The sequence below is a fragment of the Capricornis sumatraensis genome, chromosome 5 (assembly GCF_032405125.1).
Source record: "Capricornis sumatraensis isolate serow.1 chromosome 5, serow.2, whole genome shotgun sequence".
In the NCBI taxonomy this organism is placed as follows: Eukaryota; Metazoa; Chordata; class Mammalia; order Artiodactyla; family Bovidae; genus Capricornis; species Capricornis sumatraensis.
In genome coordinates, this window is record NC_091073.1 from 31,463,235 (window position 1) to 31,485,096 (window position 21,862).

The following is a 21,862-nucleotide window of genomic DNA, read 5'->3' on the forward strand; positions in this document are numbered from 1 at the left end:
AAACAATAAATACTGATTTCTGAATATGGAATACACTGATTTTTATTTTAATCTTGCTTTCCCAATAATGTTCTAGGTTAGAGCTCTGGGCATTGCTTTTGGGCTCTGAGGAATCTGAATGGAGTACATGCATAAGACTGGCAGCTAGCTTGATGCAGTTAAGATAGCTGTTCATTCAAAACTTAACTATGCATGTATTTGGGCTTCCCTGATAGCGCAGTTGGTAAAGAATTGCCTGCAATGAAGGAAACCCCAGTTTGATTCCTGGGTTGGGAAGATCCACTGGAGAAGGGATAGGCTACCCACTGCAGTATTCTTGGGCTTCCCTGTGGCTCAGCTGGTAAAGAATCCACCTGCAATGCAGGAGACCTGGGTTCGATCCCTGGGTTGGGAAGATCCCCTGGAGAAGGGAAAGGCTACCCACTCCAGTATTCTGGCCTAAAGAATTCCATGGACTGTATAGTCCCTGGCGTCTCAAAGAGTTGGATACTCTTTGAGAGTGTCACTCACTCACTCATACATGTATTTTGTACTAAGCAGTGTGTTATTCAGTGGGGACACAAACAGTACTAAAATCATGGTACTAAAATCATGGACATACCCTTTAATAAGAGAGACAGAAGTGTAAATAGTTTTGGTCCATTCAGTGTGTTAAGTATTTTAATAATTATAGGAACAGAAGTTAATTTCTTCTGTATAGCAGTCTGTAAGACATTTCTGGTAATTTATTTTTATCAGGATTGCCAAAATTCAGAAGGGAAGACTTTAGGGCTCATCTAACCTAGAGTTTTCCAAACATGTCAGGTAATAAATATCATCTGATGCTCTTGTCAAAATACAGGTTCTCTGACCACTCCCTGCATCACTGTTTAAAAAAAAAACCAAAACATGCTAAGCTATAGCTCACTTATTTTGCTTTCTAGTATATAAAAACCTAGTACTGTTGAAAACTAGAGGAAGTAATAATTTGTAATGAAATTCTGAAATTCTAGATCTTAATCTTAATGTTTTCTCTGCTAGTAAGACATTCTGTTTTTACCTGGAGATGAACCAAAGAGATTCTTATAGGTAGAATACATTTTTTCTTCCTCAGAACAAATTTCTAATTATTTAACCCAGACCAAATTTTTAGAATGATCCCAAGGTGATAGAAAACATGATTTGAGTCTGAACATTTTTAAGAGTAAATAAATTAGGCTGTATGAGCTCTGGAGTGATTCCAGTGTGACTTTTAATTTTGATGAGTTGAATGTATATAATGTAATTTTGATGAAAATCCACCCAAAGGAATTTTCCAGACATAGAACACAATAGGCATCATGCCCCCTGGGATTTCATAATGTTGTGGCTTCATGGGCTCCTCGGTGAGTCTGGATGGCAGAGTTACTATAGTAACTGTATTCCTAAGTCCTGTAATTTTAGTTTTCAAAGCCAATTGTATATAGGTGGCCCATTTCTGGTTTCTCCACCATTGTGGGAACACTTATAACAACTATCCACCTTATTGAGAGAGACCTGGCTATTTATACAAACTAAAGGTTTGTGGAAAGATCTTATATTCTATTAATATTCCTTTTCTTTTTTTCTGTGGCAAACCTTAGGCAAAAATTAGTTGAGTTTTCCTTTCATGCCTCTATTTTGCTAAACAGCTGAGTTCTCTAATAGAAATGTAGAGGAGATATAATTAATGATCAAAAAGTTCTTTGAAATAAAAAATCTCATGGAAATGCTAAGTAGTATAAACAATTTGAGGGCAAGCATTAATAAAAGCTTCACTGCAAGCATTTTTAAAGAGCACTAATAAAAGCTTCATGGTTCAATTAATACAGCACAACATTGGGTTTTCTAGAAGCATATGGGGCCCAGAAGGCCTGCCCTTGTTTTTAAAATTTACGAAGTCTTTAATGATTCACCACTTTTATTCCAGTGCATTACCCACTGTGGTGCCATTTAGTCATTAAGTGGGAAACTAAAACCAGGACAAAGCTACAAACAAATGTCATAATGTCCAAGTGGGTATGTTTTTCTTCAATTTGTTCACAATGAGTTACCATAAAAAATGAATGGCAAATGAAATAGAGCTGTAGACAAATCAAGGTTATGGCTTCCCCAGATACATCTGATCAGTTGGCTTTTTAATGAAATACAGGCTTAATCTTATTACAGTAATCTTGATTTAACTAAAATAATTTCAGGCTCCCAGCTAATTATCTATTTCAAGTAGTGTTCAATACAATATTCTAAGATAATGGAATAAATTTTTCCCTTGAAGTATGTTGTAACAGAATTTGATCACAGAGTATAGTATAAGTGAGAAATACTTCATGTTAAATTTTATTAAATATTGTTTTTGTTTTTTTAATTACTGCAACTTCACAGTTAAGTGATTCATTCTTGTACTATTGCTAAATCTAAACTTCTCAGTATGGGATTTTCTTGGTTCTTTTTATCTTGCTATGTGTTGTTCAGTTGCTAAGTCGTGTCCGACTCTTTCTGACCTCATGGATTGTAGCACACCAGGGTCCCCTGTCCTTCACTATCCCTGGGATTTGCTTAGATTCATGTCCATTGAGTTGGTGATGCTGTCTAACCATCTTGCTATATAGAACAATAAAATTCTGAGTTTCTAATAGGTGAGGCATTACTACACGTTTAATTTTGTCATGCTTTTCTTTACAAATTACAATCAATGTGTTTTATCAGTGCATATTCTGTGTGTTGATTTCTGTTTCTTCAGATACTTTAATGTCCAAAATGAAAGACTCATGGCTAAATTATTGATGAGTTTTTCTTTAAAATCTGTTTTGATTAAGAGGAAGTAGAAAACTCTGAGGTACTCTGTAAAATGGTTTGAAGTCTTATTTTTTTTCATGATAACTTTCTGGCACTTGATTATATAAAGCTCTTTCCTTTTATGATAGATGGTTGCTTGTCAGGCAGCTCTACGTAATTAACCTTTTCTTCCAGGCTTTTACTTCTAAGAAAACTTTCTCTTCATTACTGATATTATAGCTCCACTGGCAACTGGCCAAGCTGGGGAATTTCTTCTGGAGTTAGAATTTGCCATAATAATTTTGCCATTCTCAAAAGATGACAGATAAAAATTAAGAAATATATAGAGAATCACAGAAGGTAAATCATTTTGAGTGTTATTTATTGGAGCATATGTGGCCCTACATAACTCTAATCCCTAAAAATCATTGTAGTGTTGCAAAACAATCACAGATGGGCACACATGTACACACACATTCTTTGGTATTCTGAGGAGCCATCTCCAAAGTACACAGAGGAAAAATATACTCTGTAAACGTCCACATAATCCTATAAACAAAAGGCTGTCCACGTGTATCTTGCAGATGTACCCATGTTTGCTTATGTATGTTCAAAAAGTTCAGCATTGTTTTGAACTGCATTCATGAAAAGATCAATGTAAAACAAGTGTTTATTAACTATGGCTTATTTGGCTTAGATTTTCATCATCATATTTAAACTATGAAGGTGTTTAAAAGTGTGACTCCAATAAGTAAATGTTAAGAATTGTGAATATTACTTCTTTATCACTGTAATTTCAGATAAACTGGCATGATTCTTTTGCAGTCTTCAGCTGTTACTGACATGACTTTTATACACGAGTTGTTGCTATTTTTTAGTCAATAAGTTGTGTCCAACTCTTTTGCAACCCATGGATTGTAGGCGGCCAGGCTCCTCTGTCAGTGAAACAGTGTAGCTGTTAGAACATTCAAGTTCTTGTTGTTAGAGGGTCAGTCAGTCAGTCAGTTCAGTCGCTCAGTCATGTCCGACTCTTTGTGACCTCATGAATCACAGCACGCCAGGCCTCCCTGTCCATCACCATCTCCCGGAGTTCACTCAAACTCATGTCCATCGAGTCGGTGATGCCGTCCAGCCATCTCATCCTCTGTCGTCCCCTTCTCCTCCTGCCCCCAGTCCCTCCCAGCATCAGGGTCTTTTCCAATGAGTCAACTCTTCGCATGAGGTGGCCAAAGTACTGGAGTTTCAGCTTTAGCATCATTCCTTCCAATGAACACCTAGGACTGATCTCCTTTAGAATGGACTGGTTGGATCTCCTTGCAGTCCAAGGGACTCCCAAGAGTCTTCTCCAACACCACAGTTCAAAAGCATCAATTCTTCAGCGTTCAGCTTTCTTCACAGTCCAACTCTCACATCCATACATGACCACAGGAAAAACCATAGCCTTGACTAGATGGACCTTTGCTTGCAAACTAATGTCTCTGCTTTTTAATATGCTGTCTAGGTTGGTTATAACCTTCCTTCCAAGGAGTTCAGTTCAGTTCAGTCACTCAGTCATGTCTGACTCTTTGCGACCCCATGAATTGCAGCACTCCAGGCCTCCCTGTCCATCACCAACTCCTGGAGTTCACCCAAACCCACGTCCATTGAGTTGGTGATGCCATCCAGCCATCTCATCCTCTGTCGTCCCCTTCTCCTCCTGCCGCCAATCTCTCCCAGCATCAGAGTCTTTTCCAATGAGTCAACTCTTCGCATGAGGTGACCAAAGTACTGGAGTTTCAGCTTCAGCATCATTCCTTTCAAGGAGTAAGTGTCTTTTAATTTCATGGCTGCAATCACCATCTGCAGTGATTTTTAAGGAAGTCATAGAGAATGTAGATAAACTGATATGTCATGACTTTAATATATTTCTGATCTTGAGATTTTGAGTGCTTTCTGGAGATCTAAGACTGCTTTGCAAATGGGCAAAGTCAAAACTTTACCTTGAACCTCTCTTTTAAAAAGCTCTATCTGATAGGAAAAATAATGCACGTCATTGTAGTACTTGTTTGGTTTGTCACTGGCACCCCAGATGTTTGCCCAGTGTGTTCAGGGATGTGGACATTTTGGAAATGTAACTATCGTTTAGGGCATACTGTCATAATAAATTATTAATCCAGTGACTAAAATAATTCTTCCTAAAGTCTTGTCTTCCCTCATTATATGTTGTATTAAATAAGCATTATAGTTAGAGATATTTTAAAAACTGCTTTTAGAAAATAAGAGCATATGCTGTGACAATTGTTTTTGCATTGTTTTTATGGTTTTTAATTACATATATATATCTTTCTGCCTATAATATTGTGCTTAATTTTTTAATGGAAAATTGAATAAACGTATCTTATTTTGGCTTTATGTTTAAAGTGAAACAATATATAGGTAAACAGACTTTAAAGGTAATTGTGTTTCAGTTAAAGGACCTAGCAATTAGTAGGAAAAGTCAGGAAGCCAATTATAGACAGGGGAAAAAGAATATATACCATAACTTGTGTTAGATAATGCATGTTATTGAATTTCTGAATTTCAATAAAACATGTCAAAGAAGAGTTCATTTTCCCTTCTGTTGGGAGAATTGATAATCCGCTTAGCCATCTGCCTTCCTACCTTTCTTTATTTTTCTTTTATGCTGCCTAACTCCAAACAGGATTTGGGATCTATATAATAAGTTTAAAAAGTAAAATACATGAAAAAGAAAAGAAATAAAGAAAGGAAAATTGGATAAAGTAAACACCTTTACTACATATACTTAGGTTCTGTAAAGTTGCAGAAAAGGAAGGGAGTTGGCTCTGAACTTCCTGGTAGCAAGTCTGTTTTATACTATGAGATTATGCTTCCTTCAGCCTAAATCTAATCAAGTCACTGCCCTCTTTAAGAATTATCAGTGGCTGTCCATCACCCCTACCTGATATATACCTGTGTTTGTACCCTTTCCAGATTTATCTTCCTCTTTCTCCTCAGTAAGCCCTGAACTCTGTTCTGATCACCACATGGAGCTGTGTGCCTTCCACAGGTCCTGCTTTTCTGCGTTTAGATCTTTAAATGCACCTTTCTAATTGCTGAGAGTGCTTTTCCCCAATAGTCTCCACCTCTCTGTATCTTGGGAAATGTCTTTGTTCATCTTTCAAGACATGAATCCAATTCGATGGTTCTGTGAAGCCTTCATGGGCTCCTCTGACATCTGCTACCTCTGTCAACTATGGAACTTATCTCTTGATGCTGGACGTTGTCTTAGTAATAGCTCTGTAAGAGGGAAGGACAGCTTTCTGATTTTTTTTTCTTTTGATATAAAATAAAGGAGTTGGCTAATGTTACTTTCAGTTGCTTACTTCATTAACCAGTATGCTGCCTAGCATATCAACGGAACCAAACAAGTGAAGAGTGAACGGCTTTGAGAGGAGGCTGATGATGGTGGTACTGTCTTGGAGGGTGGGGAAGCTGTTGAAAACATTTGAGCAAAACCAAGCTACTCAGTCTCTGGAAAATCATATCCCTTCCCTTTGTTTCTTCTTATGTGCTCATTTGTTGACTCTCTGTTCTCTTTACTTTCTGAATGATGATTTTGAGATGTTCTTTTCCTCTGTTTAGTTCTACACATTGAAATGTTTTCTCTCTTTCTAGTGTTGCTTGTCTGTCCCTTGAAAAATAAACATTGTGGTAGGGTGCTTATTGTTTGCAAGACTTGCAGTCACACGCTGAGTTCCCTAAAGGCAGAAAAGTCTCTAAATTTGGGATGGCGTTAGCTAGCAAAGTGGTAGAAGCAGTTGCATCCTTTTTTAATTTTAGTACCTTCAACCTCTCCCTGTTGCAATACTTATAAGCTACCTCCCTCCTTATAAAAAATGCATAGTATATTTAAGAAAAGAAAATATAAAAATTTCTTTTTGCCTTAAGAAAACAAAAAGTTAAAAGAATTTTGAGTTGTGATTAAGCAGGAGATTTTTTTAAGTAAGTTTAGAGTTGATTGGATCATCTTCCTTTAAACTTTTAAAAACTCATGTAATTTTTGCATACTGTATTATTAACACTTAACTTTTTATGCCCTTGATGTCTGAGCACTTTATGTACAGTTCCTCTTATAAGCATGTTAATATAATAGGTAATATCTTCATAAAGATTAAATTGGGATCTTAAACTTTCTATGTCTCCATTAAAGATGTTTTTGGCTTGACAGTGTTGCAGTATAATATTTGCTGGACAGAGTGATGTCTTACTTTGGCACATACCTAGTCATACAGGGTTCCTTTCATATCTGCAAGAATGTTCATTTTTCAATATCATGAAAAGAACAGATGTGGAACAGACAAGCACTGCATGTCTTTCACAGCTCTCTGTGGGACGTCTTAGGGTAGGGTTTTCTTTGTCACGTGCATAACAAGTATGTCTTTACCCTGAATGATGCAATGGTCCAGCTTCCTGTGGGGTAACATCCACCAACAACAATGCTATAACACATTAGTTGATAGTGAACTCCCCAAATCCAGAGAGATTTGCTCAGTCTAAATGAGTGACTAATTTTTAAACTACAAAGTAAACCTGAGATCCTTTGGGAATAGGGACATGTGAAGGTTCGATTGTTTATTTTGCTTGTTATAACTGTAGGATCATTAAGGAAATGTTTATATCCTGTTGTGGTTATATGCTCTTAACCAGTGTCTGAGGCAAGAAGCTTTGATATTTCTGCCTTCTTTGTATTCTTTAGTATTCTCTACCCCTCCCCATAACTCCTGTGAAAAAAAGTTCACACTCATCAGATCTAAATAGACCCATATCTCTTGCTTTGAATACTTTGTTACCTTATCTATTAATGAGAAATTATCAAAATCCATATTTGAAGATACTAGTAAAAGCCCAGAGACTTAAACATAAGCTCTGGAAACAGGTGTTACCTGTTATCTATCTGTTATTCATTAAATCTCTTTTTGTCCCAGTTTCCTTGCTTGGAAAATACGTCATGACTGTTGGTACCTAAAAGGTGGAATTGTGAAAAAACATAGTAAAGGATCCAGCGTTCTTTTAGAATTATTACACATAAATTTGTAAATTTTGCTCAACTTGAACTTGTAAACTACCCTTTTGTGAATGTCTCTGTAAACTCTGATGTGTACAGTTTCTTTCCATACTGATGAGAAAGACCACCATTTCCAGGTTCTAACACGGTTTCCAGTATTGCTCACTTTTGAGCAAATGGAATTACATCTTTCCTCTTTGTTACTGTATTCCTGCTCTATCCCACTCCGAATAGTGAATAAGTTTGTTGCCTTACTTCTTTTTGCTGTGTTTTTATACCATTTTCCATGTGAGTGCCCCTCCCACCTCCACCATTATTGTTGTATACTGATTACATTGGAGAAGGAAGTGGCCACCCACTCCAGTATTCTTGCCTGCAGAATCCCATGGACAGAGGAGCCTGGCAGGCCACAGTCCATGAGGTTGCAAAAGAGTCAGACGTGACTTAGTGACTGAGCATTTATTGATTACATGTGGCTTAGTGAAATATTTGCCCTGAGTATCTTTTTGGACCTGATATTAGCAACAAGTTTGTCAGATGACTTTTATTTTTTTTTTGGTTAGACCAGATAAGCTGCTAATAAGATTGGCATGAGAGATTTATAATTTTTACAGTTTCCATTCTGTGGTCATAGATGAGGCTCTAATTGTTATTCAGATTTAAATCAAAGAGTTAGAGGCCTCTGTGGGCTTTGAAATATGTAGCAGGTAGCATAGTAAAATGGAAAAAATAAGAGTATCTGAAGGAGTCAGGAAATCCTATCAAAAGCCCAGTTCTGCCCTAACTTGGGGCTTTGGAAAAAATCATATTACCTCTCTGGATATAAGTTTTCCATCTTGTGTTTGTTTCCTGTGGCTGCTATAATTACCACAAACCTGATGGCTTAAAACAACCGAAATTTATTCACTTACAGTTCTGGGGGCAAACATCCAAAATCAGTTCAATGAGCTAAAGTCAGGGTGTAAGCAGAGGGGCCATCTCCCCGGAGGCTCTAGGGAAGGATCTGGTCCTTGCCTCCTCCAGCTTCTGGCAGCCACCAGCGTTCCTTACTTTGTGGTTGCATCATTCTGTCCTCTGCCTCCGAGGTCACATTGCTGTCTCCTCCTTTGTGTGTATCAAATCTCCCTTTCCCTCCCTATTATAAGGATGCATATGATTAGTCTCTTCACCTTGAAATCTTTAATCACATCGGCGATTCCTTTTTTTCTTTTTATTTTTTTATTGCCATTTGAGGTAATAGTCACAGGTTCCAGGGATGAGGAGGTGGATATCTTTTAAGAGGGTCATTATTCAGCCTACCAAACAACTGAAATAGTTTCTGAATTCCTGCTGGCTTGTAATTTCCATCCATACATTTGGCTCATTCATTCACACATTCACTAAACTTTTATTTCATGCCCATTGTGTGCTACATACTATGCTAGATATTAGGAATAACATGCTGACCGTGCTTTTAAGAAGTGTATTATGTGGTCAGTAAGATGTACTGTACAGAATAAATGCAGAGATAAAGGTAAAGGAGACAACTTGATCCAGAATAAGATTAATTCTGTGTATGTCTCCTTTTGCATAATTCTAGAGCATAAGTGATCATCATTCTTCAGCACTGGTAAATTTTTTCAGTAAGTCTAAGAGTTACATGCAGCCTGTGGACCATAAAGTGTTTTGCAGTGGGAAAAACATGCATTAGCTTAAATTCAATTCAGAAGAATGTGTTTATAGACCTTGCCCTGCAAAGAATATATGGGTGTGCACTCAGTCATGTACAACTCTGTGACCCTATGGACTGTAGCCCGCCAGGTTGCTCTGTCCATGAGATTTTTCAGAACACTGGAGTGAGTTGCCATTCCCTCCTCTGGGGGATCTTCCTGACCCAGAGATTGAATCTGTGTCTCTTATATCTCCTGTATTGGCAGGCAGGTTCTTTATCACTAGTGCCACCTGGGAAGCCCAAAGAATACATAATTTTATACAGCTCTTATCAATTCAATATTAGCAGTAGAGTTTTAAAAAATAACCATGCCTGCTTCTTCATTCCACATTCTGCTTTGTTCGGGGTGGAGCTCAGTGGGTTTTTTTCCTTAAAAGGTTAATCAGTAGGTTTTTACATGCTGTTAACATTGAGCACAGAGAATCACTGATGGATTAGAAGCTGCCTTTAACTAGGAAGACAAACACATAGGTACTGATAAAAGTGCAAGACAAAATGCCATTAGTGTGATCAGAATATATAGAGACAAAATAATCTGGATACTCAGAGTAGGATGAGATCATACCTGGCTCAAGGGAAATTTGGAGAAGGAAGTGTTTGAAATGTCCTTGATGGAGGGGTAAGTTTTCAAAGATGGCTGTAAGGGAAAGTGTTGGGAAGAGAACCCACAGAGGTGTGGAGGTGGGGAAAGGAGGTAGGTCGTGGCTGGAAGTAGAGGCCAGGGTTCAAAGTCTAGGCCTTGATTCTCCCTTTTGCTCAGACATTCTGGCCCAGAACCCAGAGGTGCCTGATAAATCTAAATTTAAAACCTGTTCTTCTAGGGCATTTCTAAGGTATAATTTTTCAAGATGGGCGTGTAGAACATATTTATTTAACAGGTGATAGGTTGATTTATACTTTTTAAAAATTTAGAAACATGATAGCTGGACCCCTATATACTCTGTAAATATTGCAGGCAGGCATCAATGAGGGGAAAAAAAAGAAAGGAGAGTTAGGTTTTGGTTTTTTTTTTTAATGCTTCAAAAGAGGAATATCCAGGATATGGTAAAGGATAGAAGACAAAAAACATAGTAGGAAGTAACAAAGCTAGTTTTGATGTTCAGGAATGAGGCTGAAATTAATAGGAGTGAGGGATATTGATAGAAAAGATAGCTAACATTTGCTGAGTTCTTTCCGTTAGCCGAGATTTTACCATTGTGTTTATCTCATGGAATTCTTTTTGTAACTCTGGAGGTCGATATTGTTATTCCAATTTTACAGGTGGGGAAATTGAGATTTGAGACATTAAGTACCTTGCTCTATTAAGGTCTCACAGTAAATAGAGTGGAACATCTAGGGCCAGGATCTAGGTAACCTAGAGTTTGTATTGTTAACGATACAAATAGTTATCATGGCTAGCTTGAGGGTAAAGTTGATGAAAAGAAGTTGGACCAGAGGAGTTTAAAAATCATCTGAAGAGAGCTCAAATTAGTGAGCATCACCTTATGAATTAAAAGATGAAAGAGAAAAGAACAGAAGGCCAAGGACCAACCCTCATTAAAACTTTCAGGTACTGTATCTTATCCCTCTTTGAGGCTGCCAGTCACTCAACACATGATTCATTGTGAAAATCCCCAATTGTTTAAATAGGCGAATGAACCAATGTTTCAATGCCGAATGTTTTCTACTCTGTGTAAAATTCCCCTTAATAACTTCAGTTGCTTGAAGGAGACAGATCAAAATATTATCTTAACTTCTGTTACCTGTATCTGTGAACCCGATTTAGTTTCAAATCCTTAGGGTCTTTGTTGGATTCCATTTTCTAACCATACTCTTATGTTTTTCCAAGTAGAGGAGGCCTACTCTATAGAAAGGTTATGGTAGGGTAAGAAGATTGGCAAAGTAGTTCAATATTTTTGTCATGTAAACAGTTTGTAAACTAAGATATTGAAAGGACAGAAAACATGTAAATGAGGAGTGAGGAGTCTTGACTGTTGAGTGTGTCTTTCTCTTCCGCTTCCTCTCAGAGTGCCTGAAACTCTTTCATTCCACTGTTCTCACTGCTGCTACTGCTAAGTTGCTTCAGTCCTGTCCGACTCTGTGCGACCCCATAGACGGCAGCCCACCAGGCTCCCCCATCCCTGGGATTCTCCAGGCAAGAATACTGGAGTGGGTTGCCATTTCCTTCTCCAATGCATACAAGTGAAAAGTGAAAGTGAAGTCGCTCAGTTGTGTCCGACTCTTAGCGACCCCATGGACTGCAGCCTATCAGGCTCCTCCGTCCATGGGATATTCCAGGCAAGAGTACTGGAGTGGGGTGCCATTGCCTTCTCCAAAAAAGGGCACTATTATATAACCTAAGAAATAAAATTATTGCCTTTGAAGGATATGTTGTGTTGTACTTTGTTCACTGTCAGTTTAACCAGATCAAGTTTCCCATGCTTGTTTTGTTCTTTCCCCTCACTATTCCATCAGTTCAGTTCAGTTGCTCAGTCCTACTCTTTGCGACCCCATGGACTGCAGCACGCCAGGCCTCCCTGTCCATCACCATCTCCCGGAGTTTACTCACACTCATGCCCATTGAGTCGGTGATGCCATCCAACCATCTCATCCTCTGTCGTCCCCTTCTCCTCCTGCCCCCAATCCCTCCCAGCATCAGGTCTTTTCAAATGAGTCAGTTATTTGCATCAGGTGGCCAAAGTTCTGGAGTTTCAGCTTCAACATCAGTCCTTCCAATGAATATTCAGGACAGATTTCCTTTAGGATTGATGTCTGAATCTAGTATGTTTACCTGGATGTTTCATATATTGAATATAAAAAATTTCAGAATAACTTTATGTTTGTATCAAATATTTTAACATCATACAGTTTTATTTCTTGTGTCAGTTTTCAAGAAATCATAGTACTTTTGTCATTAATTTATAATTTTAACTCAAATACTAACATCATACCTAACTTCTTAAAAAATACTGTGGAGCTCTAAACTATACTCTGTATGTCCTTCTTTTTTTCTAGTACTATAATTTAATGCTGGAAATTGTGTGGTCTTTTTACATAACTTATCCCACCTAACTTTATTGGGAAAATTAATGGAATGGAACTCTCACCTAACTTTATTTGGCAAATTAAGAGAATGGAACTCTCAAGAGTAAGCCAAATAATGATTTGTAGTAAAAAAAATAACAAAAACTATTTACAGATGGCAGTCAAGGCAAAGATATTCATCACTTGTTTGAAAGACATCTGGTAAGCTAGTGATTCTTAGTTTGAGCTTTGTATTTACTCATCTGTAGAGCTTAAAAAGAAAAAAGAAAACCTGAAATTCTCAACTAATGTTGAGAACTACTATTAAAAGAAACAAAAGAGCAGGAGGAGGTAAATAAATAGAAAATTTTTATGTTTAGGAGATGACATGTACTTTCTAAAAAAGGAAATACTGTCTATTTAGTTATGAAAGCTAAACTTGTAGTTCTTCTATTTTGAAAGGAGACAAATTAATCTCATTTATATATTAATTGTTACAAGGATACATGAGAATACATATTTGTATGGTTTAAAAAGGCATTTTTTTTCTGTGTGTTTATGAACTCCCTTATTTTCTTATGTTTAAGATTGTTGAATCTCAACTATAAGTCTAATGTTCTGCCCCATCATTCCAGTTTATAAACTCAAAGTGTACATTGATTTACAAATAAATAATTCAGAATCAATGGAGTGAATGTGACACTTGCATTCAATGAAAAATTCAGTCATTGTTTTGATTGTTTTTTCCCCATAAAGAAAGCATGGTTACTGTTACAAAGTGATGTTTGGTCTCTATATGCAAAGTGTCTTGATCGTTCTGGACCTGGGTTGCCTCCTCTGTCAGACTGGGATATCATGAATTGCTGAATAGTAATGAATGTGTACTGAGTGTTCATTATATTTTAAGTTCTAAGTGTGCCAAATGCTGTTTATATGGTACCTCATTTAATCATAGTGAAAAGCTTATAGAGTAGGTGCTATTTTCTAAATTACCCATTTTAAAGATGAGAAACTAGTCTCAGAGACATGAATAACATGTCCAAGGTTGTCCATCTCACTCACTTACTTCAGTTGCTCATGAACCGCAGCATGCCAGGCCTCCCTGTCCATCACCAACTCCCTGTCCATCACCAAACTCATGTCCATTGAGTCGGTGATGCCATCCAACCAGCTCATCCTCTGTCGTCCCGTTTTCTTGCCTTCAGTGTTTCCCAGCATCAGGGTCTCTTCAAATGAGTCAACTCTTCACATCAGTATCTTTGCATCAGTATGGCCAAAATATTGGAGTTTCAGCTTCAGCATCATTCCTTCCAATGAACACCCAGAACTGATCTCCTTTAGGATGGACTGGCTGGAACTCCTTGCAGTCCAAGGATCTACTCCAACACCACAGTTCAAAAGCATCAATTCTTCAGCGCTCAGCTTTCTTCAGAGTCCAACTCTCCAATCCATACATGACCACTGGAAAAACCATAGCCTTGACTAGATGGACCTTTGTTGGCAAAGTAATGTCTCTGCTTTTCAATATGCTGTCTAGGTTGGTCATAACTTTCCTTGCAAGAAGTAAGCATCTTTTAATTTCATGGCTGCAATCACCACCTGCAGTGATTTTGGAGCCCCCAAAAATAAAGTCAGCCACTGTTTCCACTGTTTCACCCATCTATTTGCCATGAAGTGATGGGACCAGATGCCATGAACTTCATTTTCTGAATGTTGAGCTTTAAGCCAACTTTTCCACTCTCCTCTTTCACTTTCATCAAGAGGCCCTTCAGTTCTTCTTCACTTTATGCCATAAGGGTGGTTTCATCTGCATATCTGAGGTTATTGATATTTCTCCCAGCAATCTTGATTCCAGCTTGTGCTTCTTCCAGCCCAGCGTTTCTCATGATGTACTCTGCATATAAGTTAAATAAGCAGAGTGACAATATACAGCCTTGATGTACTCCTTTTCCTATTTAGAACCAGTCTGTTCCATGATCTAAGTGCTGCTTCCTGACCTGCATACAGGTTTCTCAAGAGGCAGGTCAGGTGGTCTGGTATTCCCATCTCTTTCAGAATTTTCCGCAGTTTATTGTGATCCACACAGTCAAAGACTTTGGCATAGTCCATAAAGGAGAAATAGATGTTTTTCTGGAACTCTCTTGCTTTTTCTGTGGTCCAGTGGTTGTTGGCAATTTGATCTCTAATTCCTCTGCCTTTTCTAAAACCAGCTTGAACATCTGGAATTTCATGGTTCGTGTATTGCTGAAGCCTGGCTTGGAGAATTTTGAACATTACTTTTTAGTGTGCATCTAGTTAGAGGTAAAACTATGATGTAAATTCAAGCAGTCCAACACCACAGGCAGTGGTACAAAGTTATAGTATACCAGTATGGAGATGAATTTTTCTGTTTAACCAGTGGATTGAGATCAGAAGTTAAAGCTTGTACCTTCTTTACAGGAAAGCTTTCAAAGAAGACTTTCCTGATATTTACCAAGAGAATGGCAGATTTTTCTGTGGCAGCTAACAGGGAGCATCTGCCGCTGGCACTGGACTACCAGGAAGATGGATGTTCTCTGGTGCAAGTTGCATTTTGAGGAAAGAACAGTATTCTCAAAACTTCACAAAGACCTCACGATATGACTTACGAACTTATGCCACTGAACTCATGCCATAAAGGTCACTCAACTCTGAATCTCCATTTGTGCATCTTTAATCATCACAACAGACTGGTTCCAAATAGGAAAGGGGTATGTCAAGGCTGTATATTGTCACCCTGCTTATTTAACTTGTATGCAGAGTACATCATGAGAAGCGCTGGGCTGGAAGAAGCACAAACTGGAATCAAGATAGACGGAAGAAATGTCAATAACCTCAGATATGCAGATGACACCACCCTTATGGCAGAAAGTGAAGAGGAACTAAAGAGCCTCTTGATGAAAGTGAAAGAGGAGAGTGAAAAAGTTGGCTTAAAGCTCAACATTCAGAAAATGAAGACCATGGCATCTGGTCCCATCACGTCATGGGAATTAGATGGGAAAACAGTGGAAACAGTGGCTGACTTTATTTTTGGGGGCTCCAAAATCACTGCAGGTGGTGACTGCAGCCATGAAATTAAAAGATGCTTACTCCTTGGAAGAAAAGCTATGACCAACCTAGACAGCATATTGAAAAGCAGAGACATTACTTTGCCAACAAAGGTCCATCTAGTCAAGGCTATGGTTTTTCCAGTGGTCATGTATGGATGTGAGAGTTGGACTGTCAAGAAAGCTGAGTACCGAAGAATTGATGCTTTTGAACTGTGGTGGTGAAAAAAACTCTTGAGAGTCCCTTGCACTGCAAGGAGATCCAACCAGTCCATTCTGAAGAAGATCAGCCCTGGGATTTCTTTGTAAGGAATGATGCTAAAGCTGAAACTCCAGTACTTTGGCCACCTCATGCGAAGAGTTGACTCATTGGAAAAGACTCTGATGCTGGGTGGGATTGGGGGCAGGAGGAGAAGGGGACAACAGAGGATGAGTTTGCTGGATGGCATCACGGACTCGATGGACGTGAGTCTGAGTGAAGTCTGGGAGTTGGTGATGGACAGGGATGCCTGGCGTGCTGCGATTCATGGGGTTGCAAAGAGTCGGACACAACTGAGCGACTGAACTGAACTGACTGAATGTTCACAGGAGTCCTACAAAATGGGTTTTACTCACAAAATAGGTTTTTTTACTGTAAATGAGGATACTGAGGTTCAGAGCACTGAAGCAACTATCTAGTATCTATTAGCAAGGAGATGGTAGAACTGGGGTAAAACCCCAATTTCCTCTCCCAGAAAATGGTCTTTCTTTTGACTACTCATTTATTAATTCATTTGCTCATACTTCACCTGATCTAAAACCTTTTAACCTTCTTTCTTACTATGACCATTACAGATATCTTCTTATCCACCTGTGTTTAAAGCAATGGTGCCATTTTTGATACTCTTACTCTGCTCTGCTCCACATCAGATTGGCTTCAGTTTTGATTGACTCTCTTCCATTTTTGTTGCTAATTTTTAGCACTTATTACTTTTTGCCACAACCATCATAGTAGTCTTCCAATCAGTCTATTTTTGTTCTCTGCTCCATTTAACCTAATTGCACAATACTGCCTAGTGACTCCTACAGAGAATAAATCTGACTACTTCATTTCTCATAAAACTTTCATGGCTTGCTACAGTCTACAAAAATTGCCAATACTCATGAGTTATTCCTAGTGTTCAGTGTACAGGGTGAACCACGTTTCCAGCCTTCTCCCTCAGTGTACTCCTTCGCATGCATGGTATCTGTTTTTTTGGAAGCTTGTCTGATAAGAAGCCCTGAAGGCTTACTAAAACACAAGTTCCCAGGCCCTATTTGAACCTACTTAACCAATAGTCTCAGGAATTTGCAATACTTTGTAGGGTGCCATAAGGCTTGGTGGTTTTTGGAGAGGTTCGGAGCGGAGGTACACAGCTGTGACCACCCAGATGTTCCTGCTAACACTGTGTGTTGAGGAAATCAGCCAGGACCACGTGACATTATGCGACTTCATCATACCTGTGTTCTGTCCACTCTTTCACACACATCACTAAGGTGCAAACCAAGGGCTGAAAAACCCAAAGACTCATTAATTAAAGTGAATTTTCCAAAGAGGTGATTTTCTCACATCTATATGAGCATGAGATATTTTGTGACTACAATATGAAATACATATGAGAGTTTAACTTGTAAATAAATATTTAGCTAGCATAAGAATTGTCTCACTTCTATATAATATATATAGAATTTAGAGAGAGAGAAGGAAAGAGAGACACACAAAGAGACAGAGACTGTCAGATTGACCCAAGAGGCACACATGTATATGTATATGACTTGTTTTTTCCCCAAAATGATTTAAGTTGGATTATAAAAAGACCAGCAAGATAGAAGTTTTACAAAATAAGATTATGAAACAAGAGATAGATAATGACCAGAAAATACAATGGAGTAGTCATTGTTGTGTGAAACTCTCTGTATTATCACTGAAATGACTGTTAAATAGTACATTGAAATGAAGATCTTTGTTTTCCTCTTTTTCTTATATCCTTCCCAATTTGTACCACTAATCAGCAAATTTACCTAGCTTTTAACATCTCTTCTACTTATCATATATACACAAATTTTTTTCTTCTCAGTAATTTGTTTTCCCCAAATTCCTTTTAAATGTAGTATTTTTATGAGCCTCAGATCTTAAAAATTGCAATTAAAATTATAGTGTGTAGTTGTTTTGTTTCTAAAAAGGTAAAATTTAGACCCTTTGACTATCATACAAATTAGGCTTAGAACTAAATACAGATAGATGTTTAATTGAAAGGTGAAGAAATAATTTTAAATTCCTAAGTAAACTAAGACATTTAATGATATATTCCAAAAATGATAAAGTAATGTGAATACTAATTCATTCTTTTCTGCATTTAGTCATTCATCCATCCATTCATCCACAGCACATTTATTAAAAACCTACTGTGCAAAGTGCTAGAACAGATGTATACCCTTAAAGTTTTGCTATATCTTGATATTTCCTGAATAACACTGACTCTTTTAGAGCTGAAGAAAGATGAGTGGATCAGTGTTGCCATCCTGGCTTTGTTTGCGTCAACACTAAAATACTTTTTTTCTTCTTGATTTTATATTTCAAATATGTTTGCATTTTTATTCTCTACTCAGCATTCTGAATTTTTCTTTTTTTTTGAGAATTATAGTATGTTTAGTGATGAAATTGATGGATCTGCTATTGTCCTGGGAGGAAGGTTCTCTTTTTTCCAGGTGAGACAAACTGGTCTAGGATATGTACTCTTAATTTGTTCCCTGACCTGCTTTTATTGTATCAGCATCCCATCCAGGCTTTAGTCACCTCTTACACAGAGAGAGATTGTATGTGTTATGTGTGTTTGTACCTGGCTTTTGAGGCTACTCTCTTTCTTGGTAGGGAAGGCCATGCTATGCACACTCTAGGAGAGGCAATGGGAGAGGCTATTGTCCTTGTTTACAGCTTTCTTGTTCCAATGGAAGATGGCTGGATTTTGAAGTTAGGTAGTATGTGTGTGTTAAGTCACTTCATTTGTGTCCAACTCTTTGTGACCCAATGGACTGTAGCTTGCCAGGCTCCTCTATCCATGGAATCCTCCAGGCAAGAATACTGGAGTGGGTTGCCATGCCCTTCTCCAGCGGATCTTCCCAACTCAGAGATCAAACTGTCATCTTTTAAGTCTTCTTCATTGGCAGGCGAGTTCTTTACCACTAGCACCACCTGGGAAGCCCTGAAGTTAGGTAGATTCATATGTAAATCCAGTCTCCCTCACTTTTTGATCTTAGACAAATTATCTTCTCAGAGAATGTTTGCTCATTTTGTATAACATAGAGAATATTCTCTATCTGTTCGATATTTGCCCACTGTCAAAAATTTACTTTCCTTTCACCGTCTATTAATAAATATTTGTTGAACACAATTAAGTGTTATTTTTGGAATTAAATTAGTTTGTATTAAACTAATTATAATTATTTGTTTACCTGTTGGGTTCCTGTTATGGGCTAAAATTCATATGTTGAAACTTATTCATATGTTGAAGTTCATATATTAAAAATTCATATATGAAGCCTTGGCCCCCAGTGTGATGCTGTTTGAGGGGTCCTTCCCTGGTATCTCAGATGGTAAAGAGTCTGCCTGCAATGTGGGACACCAGGGTTCGATCTCTGGGTTGGAAAGATCCCGTGGAGAAGGAAATGGCAACCCACTTCAATATTCTTGCCTGGGAAATCCCATGGACAGAGGAACCTGGCGGGCTACAGTCAGATATGACTGAGTGACTAACATTTTCACTTCAATTTGGAGACAATTAGGTTTAGATTAGGTCATAAAGATAGATCCTCATGATGAGATGAGTCCCTTATAAAAAGAGAAAGAAGAGAAGGATTTCTCTCTCCATGAACATGTACCCAAGAAAGGGTACATGTGAACACACAGCCAGAGGCATATCTGCAAACCAGGAAGAGAGCCCCCCACCCAGAACCCCAAATCTGCCAGCAGCTTGATCTTGGATTGTGAAAAATGAATTTGTATTTTTTTAAAATTGGAGGATAATTGCTTTCCAAGGCAAACCATTCAATATGACGGTAATCCAAGTCTATGCCCCAACCGTAATGCTGAAAGCCGAACGGTTCTATGAAGACCTACAAGACTTTAGAATTAACACCCAAAAAAGATGTCCTTTTCATCATAGGGGACTGGAATGCAAAAGTAGGAAGTCAAGAAACACCTGGAGTAACAGCAAATTTGGTCTTGGAGTACAGAATGAAGCAGGGCAAAGGCTAATAGAGTTCTACCAAGAGAAAGCACTGGTCATAGCAAACACCCTCTTCCAACAGTACAAGAGAAGACTCTACACATGGACATCACCAGATGGTCAACACTGAAAAATCAGATTGATTATATTCTTTGAAGCCAAAGATGGAGAAGCTCTATAATATCAGCAAAAACAAGACCAGGAGCTGACTGTGGCTCAGATAATTAACTCCTTATTACCAAATTCAGACTTAAATGAAGAAAGTAGGGAAAACCACAGGACCATTCAGGTATGACCTAAATCAAATCCCTTATGATTATACAGTGGAAGTGAGAAATAGATTTAAGGGACTAGATCTGATAGACAGAGTGCCTGATGAACTATGGACAGAGGTTCATGACATTGTACAGGAGACAGGGATCAAGACCATCCACAAGAAAAAGAAATGCAAAAAAGCAAAATGGCAGTCTGAGGAGGCCTTACAAATAGCTGTGCAAAGAAGAGAAGAGAAAAGCAGAGGAGAAAAGGAAAGATATACCCATTTGAATGCAGAGTTCCAAAGAATAGCAAGGAGAAATAAGAAAGCCTTCCTCAGTGATCAATGCAAAGAAATAGACGAAAACAGTAGAATGGGAAAGACTCAAGATCTCTTCAAGAAAACTAAAGATACCGAGGGAACATTTCATGCAAAGATGGGCTCAATAAAGGACAGAAATGGTATGGACCTCACGGAAGCAGATGATATTAAGAAGAGATGGCAATAATATACAGAAGAACTATACAAAAAATATCTTCATGACCCAGATAATCACAATGGTGTGATCACTCACCTAGAGCCAGACATCCTGGAATGTGAAGTCAAGGGGGCCTTAGGAAGCATCACTACAAACAAAGCTAGTGGAGGTGATGGAATTCCAGTTGAGCTATTTCAAATCCTGAAATATCATGCTGTGAGAGTGCTGCACTCAATATGTCAGCAAATTTGGAAAACTCAGCAGTGGCCACAGGACTGGAAAAGGTCAGTTTTCATTCCAATCCCAAAGAAAGGCAATGCCAAAGAATGTTTAAACTACCGCACATTTACACTCATCTCACATGCTAGTAAAGTAATGCTCAAAATTCTCCAAGCCAGGCTTCAGCAATACATGAACTGTGAACTTCCAGATGTTGAAGCTGGTTTTAGGAAAGGCAGAGGAAGCAGAGATCAAATTGCCAACATCGTCTGGACCACAGAAAAAGCAAGAGAGTTCCAGAAAACATCTATTTCTCCTTTATTGACTATGCCAAAGCCTTTGACTGTGTCAATCACAACAAAGTGTGGAAAATTTTCCAAGAGATGGGAATACCAGACCACCTGACCTGCCTCTTGAGAAACCTGTATGCAGGTCAGGAAGCAGCAGCTAGAACTGGACATGGAACAACAGACTGGTTCCAAATAGGAAAAGGAGTATATCAAGGCTGTATATTGTCACCCTGCTTATTTAACTTATATGCAGAGTACATCATGAGAAACGCTGGACTGGAAGAAACACAAGCTGGAATCAAGATTGCCAGGAGAAATAACAATAACCTTAGATATGCAGATGAAACCACCCTTATGGCATAAAGTGAAGAAGAACTAAAAAGCCTCTTGATGAAAGTGAGAGAGGAGAGTGAAAAAGTTGGCTTAAAGCTCAACATTCAGAAAACTAAGATCATGATATCTGGTCCGATCACTTCATGGCAAATAGATGGGGAAACAGTTGAAATAGTGGCTGACTTTATTTTGGGGGGCTCCAAAAATCATTGCAGATGGTGATTGCAGCCATGAAATTAAAAGTCACTTACTCCTTGGAAGGAAAGTTATGACCAACCTAGACAGCATATTCAAAAGCAGATACATTACTTTGCCAACAAAGTTCCATCTAGTCAAGGCTATGGTTTTTCCTGTGGTCATGTATGGATGTGAGAGTTGGACTATAAAGAAAGCTGAGCGCCAAAGAATTGACGTTTTAGAACTGTGATGTTGGAGAAGACTCTTGAG